Source organism: Leptopilina boulardi, unplaced genomic scaffold (assembly GCF_019393585.1).
Source record: "Leptopilina boulardi isolate dan_hultmark-lab unplaced genomic scaffold, ZJU_Lbou_2.1 LbouV2_240, whole genome shotgun sequence".
Classification (NCBI taxonomy): Eukaryota; Metazoa; Arthropoda; class Insecta; order Hymenoptera; family Figitidae; genus Leptopilina; species Leptopilina boulardi.
The window spans coordinates 285,471-290,913 of record NW_026137797.1 but is presented as its reverse complement, the minus strand read 5'-3'; the positions used below and the strand labels follow the sequence as shown (position 1 = coordinate 290,913).

Here is a 5,443-nt window from a genome sequence, read left to right as displayed (position 1 = left end):
TACACCCAAACGCTTAAATGCTGTCCTTCCGGTTTGGCAACGTTTTGAAAAGTCGTGACAGATCTATCGAAATCTTCATAGTTCGTGACGTATGAATAATCAACAAAAATAGATTTCCAAGTGACAGTTAACCTGTAAGATGGATGAGTAAATATTTTCAAGATATTTTTAAGAAATAATAGTGTCAATAATAATTATTTTTATTAATATTATTATAAATATTATTGTGTTTAAATTTGATTTATATAATATGACTATAACTGTATGAAACTTGTAATGTGAAAAATGTACGGAATTTGGAACTCGATATTTTTTAGAAACAACAAGTTTGACTTTAAAACTTGTTATTAATTGTGTTAATAATTTCTTATAATTTTAGATAATTTGTCCTGTTATTCTGGGTTTTATTATCGAATAATATTGTTTAACCAAATTTTTTAATTAAAAACGTGTTATTTTATCAAATTTTATTCCAAAATTGACATTTGACTATATCTTTATTAACAAATATTTCTTTTATCTAAAAATGTTTGTTAAATTGTATTAAAATAACAATTTTTTTAAGATTCTTTATTTTCTATAAATCCTGGATAAGTAATCATTTTATTTACAAAAATCTTTATTAAATACAATTTTTATTTAATAGTTATATTATTTGTGGACCTCCACATGAAAAGGTCCCATTTGAAGGTTATAGTTTTCGAGGTAATTGGAATTACTCAATTTATGTAAAGAAATATCGTGATTTTTAAAATATTTGCTTTATTAATCTGCAATATTTCAAATGTATCATCATACTGTTTTCATTAAATTATTGTAAATTAAAGTGTTTATTCTCATTTTTGTTTGTTTTTTTTCTTAAATGTCTATTTTGTCAGTTTATATTGCAAAATTAATTATTACAGATTTTCACAAACGTTGGAAAATGTGGAACCTACTGATTAATCAATCTAAAAGTGCGTTTTTAACTTATTTAATAACCCATAATATGTTAAAGTTTCTAGAAGAAACAGAATTATTGACACATAAACTTTGATTTTCTTTTTGTTAAAATAAAACTTTCGATATTTCTTAACAATATGCACAATAGAAACATTGAAAGGTTTCTAAATGAGACTAGTTTCCCTCATCTAAATAAAAATAGCATTTTTAGAAATGGAAAAGGTTTTTTTTGTATCTCTTGTATTTTCAAAATGAAGGGAGGGAAAAAGTTAAAACTAAAAAATTTTCAAGTTAGGCAAGGAATTTGCCCTTATAAATTAGTCCAATAGTGCCAAAATGGGATCTTTTTATGAGGACGTTGACATTTATTTATTAAAAGTATTTGGTTTTTTTTTAGAAAACCTGAGAATCCAAGTGTTTGAAATTGCCATAATTAATGTTTAAAAGTTTCCAAAAAAATGTGGAAAAGCCAGTTGTTTTTTAAAATTTTTAATGATTCAAAAAAAGTCAAATTCCTTAAATTTTCTACTATTTGTGACATAAAGAAATCTTTAATAAAATTAATTTGTTTCCAAATCTATCAAATAATTTATGAGATCCCAAAATAAGATTAAAAATTATGCTGGAAATTTTTGAAATTTGACATTGAAAAAATTAAAAATGCTTGGAATCTTAAAGAGTTTTTTAATTGACAATGTTGCTAATTTATAATTAAAATTTTATAGAATTTGAAATCGATTGGGGATGTTGATAGCAAACAACATTTAGAAAAATCACAATATTTATTGAGAGTTCCTTCCATCTTTTCTCGAGATATGGTTCCTATCATTGACTCTTATGCTCAGAAAGTCAAGAAAGTCGATTCAGATGAAAATCATGCCTGGCCGAATAATGTAGGAAATTCTACAAGCGATTGCAAGGTTACAAATTTTAAATATATAAATTTTCAAAATTTGTATAATAATTATATTTTCATTAACATTATTAGGTACTATTTTTATAAAAAGTCACTCTTCTATGTCTATTTTTTCTACTACTTTTATTGAGCGAATTTTTCATTATACTGAATTTTTTCAGATAAATTTTCTTCCAGGAATTTGTTATTTTATGAATATTTTATATACGGAAATTTTTTTGAACATTCACTTAAAATTTTTCTTGACATTATTTTCGAGTCACTGAATTCTTATTCACCAACTTTTTAATTAACTATATTTTTATTTACAAAAAAGTCAATGGAAAATTTTTCAAGTAAGAATTGTAGAACCGCCCATTTTTTATGCATTCAAAACCTCTTGAAGAAGAAGTTAATTTATCAATTTGAATGATGTCTAAAGTTGTTAACGATTTTTATTATTCTTAGACTCATTTTCAGTTATTTCTTTATTTCCTATAGAATGAAAAGTTTAGAATCAGTTTTTGAACAGAAAATTGATTTTTAAAATTCGGAAAAATTTTTTAATTAAATTTCCTTGAAAAATCTAAATAATGCCACCTTTGATATATTTTACATGACGGTTTTTTGAAAGAAATAAATGACTTATAAATTAATGAATATTTTTGGTACAACTTTGACAGACTGCACTTTTTGCGAAAAAATTAGACGTTAACGCTTGCAAGTAAAAAAAAACTTGCAAGTTACTGCAAGTTTTTTGAAGTTTGACTTTTAGAAAACTATAAAAGTTCTTGGAACTTTTAATTCATACTTATGCAGAAATGGAACTTCAATTTGACGAGGTTCTTCATTTGTTAATCTTTCAAAATTTTATAATTTCTGTAGAATTTGTATCCATTCGGAGATATTGACGGCAAATAGTGTTCAGCACAATGGCAGCATCCATTGGAAATTACTTCAACCTCTTCCCAAAATGTGGATTATATCGCTGACTCCTGTAATCAAAAAGCTAAAACAGTCTACTCGATGGAAATTCCGCAATCCTGTATGGATTTCCTCTCAAGGATTTCTTCAACTTTTATTTCAAACAACTGTCTTTCATGTGAGTTATTTATACTTTAAAGTTTTATATCATACTATTCGATCGTTTGTGTTTATTATGATACAATATATACTCTGTTCATAAAATAGAATAAACAACTTTTCCTTCGAACTGAACTGTTTGGAAAATTGTTTTAATAAATAAACAAATAATTTAGTCATGTTTTATGATAGGAATCCTAAAATAATAATATGAAGTTTTTAGTACAAATGTTCAAAAACTAAAAATTTCACTCTTCTTTGAAGTAAATATAAATAAAAATGCATTTGTTTAATTACTAGATGATCGATAACATGTGGAATTTGTCGACCTGCCTTCTACCTTTCTAAGAAGAGAGAGTCCTGATGCTGGCTACCATTTATAGATTTCAAGAATTTATATACTAGACTAAGTGCTTTTAATGTCTTTATTACCATTGTTTTTATTATTCACATTCTTTTATCAAAAACTTCTTAGATTTCAAAGTTGTAAAAGTTATGCCCTTTAAATACTTTGTAAATTTCTTGCGCTATGAGGTATATTTAATACTTTTATAACTATAAATCCCTAGCAAATGTCTCAGATGAAAAAATTAGCCAAATTAATTATGATTACAGTGTGGTTATTTTAATAATATTTTGTGCTATAAAATTTGATTTCCCAAATGATTAAATTCAAACAATAGAAAGAAAATCTTGTGATAATGTATGATGCTTCACGAGAGAAGGGACCATATGACATAAGAGTGGAGCGACACATATGTAGTTATCCGTCCATCGAATCACATTATTGCAAACAATAATGCTGTTTATATTATATAAACTAATTTGTAGGGTTTATAATCATGAGTTTATACTGAGCAGAGGATTATATTGTGTACTGACACAATGATATTCAGTACCGTCCGCTAGTATTTGGACGCTATTTTTTTCATGAGTGAAAAAAATGTAAAATCATAATAAATAGGATTAAAAAAAAAATTTTTCAGAACGCTGATAAAATTATGAAAAGAATCGAAGAATTTGCATTTAGGTTTCCTTTAGATGCAGAAGAAAATGTCTATTTTGTATGATTTTCGTAATTTTTTAATTTTTCGGAAAATAATTGACGTTTCTTGAAATTCTTGGAGTCATTTTTATATGTATTTGATGCAGAATTTAAATTACCTACTGGTATTTTGATATATATTTTTTCAAGAAATATTTTTCAGCCATGAAAGTAGGTTCAAAAAATCTGAAAACAATATCATGAATATTAAAGTGTTGATAATGGTTTCATAAAATATGCACAATTAATAGATTCACTAAAATTTGAGAAAGCTTCTTGATTATTAATTTATTTAATTTAAAAAAATTTTTTTTTATTTTTTTATTTATTTTTTGATTTTTTTTTATCCTACTTTCACGGCCTGAAATTTTTTTTGGAAAATATGTATCAAAATACCAGTCCGTAATTTGAATTCTACATTAAATAGAACTTGAATGGGGAAATGGAACGGTTAAAAATAAAGTCTAATGTTTTCGAAGCTCTTGCCCTAAAATTGAAAATTTGTGGAAATAAAGTTATTCTGAAGGAAAGCAAATACCCAATTCCTTTACTTTTAAACTTATAAGCTTGATAAATTGCAAAGTCTTACAGAACATCATACAGATTCAGATTCACTTGACTTGAAAACGTCGATGCTTTATGCCAAGCTTTATACCACATTATCCAAGCCCTGAAAAAATCATCCGTTTAAACCACAATTTTGTATACATGATTGTACATTATTACCGGAAGACTTAGATTAGTTTAAAATGTAATGCAATGGTTAAAAATCAGGTATGTTAAAAAGATCTTAAAAATCTATCACATCACAAGAAATTTACATTATGAAATTTCAAGAGCACAATTTAAGGTAGACTATTTTGTAAAACGTTAACTTCTTGTTGAAAAAGTCAGGATAAAATGTTCAAAAAAATATTCTTGTAAAATTATAATTTGTTTTATTATAAGAAATTCAACCGATTAAATTTTTTCAAAAATCCCCCCCACAATTTTTATATATTAATATGATAAATATATCCAGGAATTTTTACCCAACTTCGTTAATATCTCTTCGAGTTATGGTGTTCACAAATAACGGGATAAACACACTCACACACATACATACATCAGGACAATTGATCAGGGTTTCATATGATATAATCCTATATTGCAGAAAATTTGTTCATACCATTCTCAAAAATTTTATAAATGGAAGGACTACAAAGCTTCCTCTGGGAGGGAGCAAAAATTTTGAAAATTTGTTTTTTTATTAAAAGAAAAGATAATTTTTCAAAAACGAGTTAAATATATGATGACAAATAGGCGCTTTATCACATCTCGCCTTACGTTTTAAAAACTGGTTAATTTTAAAGAATAAATCTATTTTTCTATAAGAATAAGAATTCATTTATGGTTGCGCTGAAAATTCACTGTCATTAATTTTTTTAAGAACAAAATTTTCTAGGCAAGCAAAATATTTAATAAATAAATTTTTGTAA

At 25.5% G+C, this 5,443-nt stretch overlaps 1 long non-coding RNA gene across 6 annotated transcripts; it reads left to right on the top strand.

Annotated features, from left to right (window-relative positions):
- LOC127280365 (uncharacterized) lies at positions 1 to 4,916 on the top strand. Of its 6 annotated transcripts, XR_007842828.1 has the most exons (5): positions 691 to 705; positions 906 to 956; positions 1,668 to 1,862; positions 2,723 to 2,939; positions 3,221 to 4,916. It is a non-coding gene; the product is annotated as an uncharacterized LOC127280365 (long non-coding RNA). The 6 variants fall into 6 exon arrangements; XR_007842826.1 differs by lacking the exons at positions 691 to 705; positions 906 to 956 and adding an exon at positions 1 to 134; XR_007842824.1 differs by lacking the exons at positions 691 to 705; positions 906 to 956 and adding an exon at positions 7 to 147.
- Positions 4,917 to 5,443: the final 527 nt, after the last annotated feature.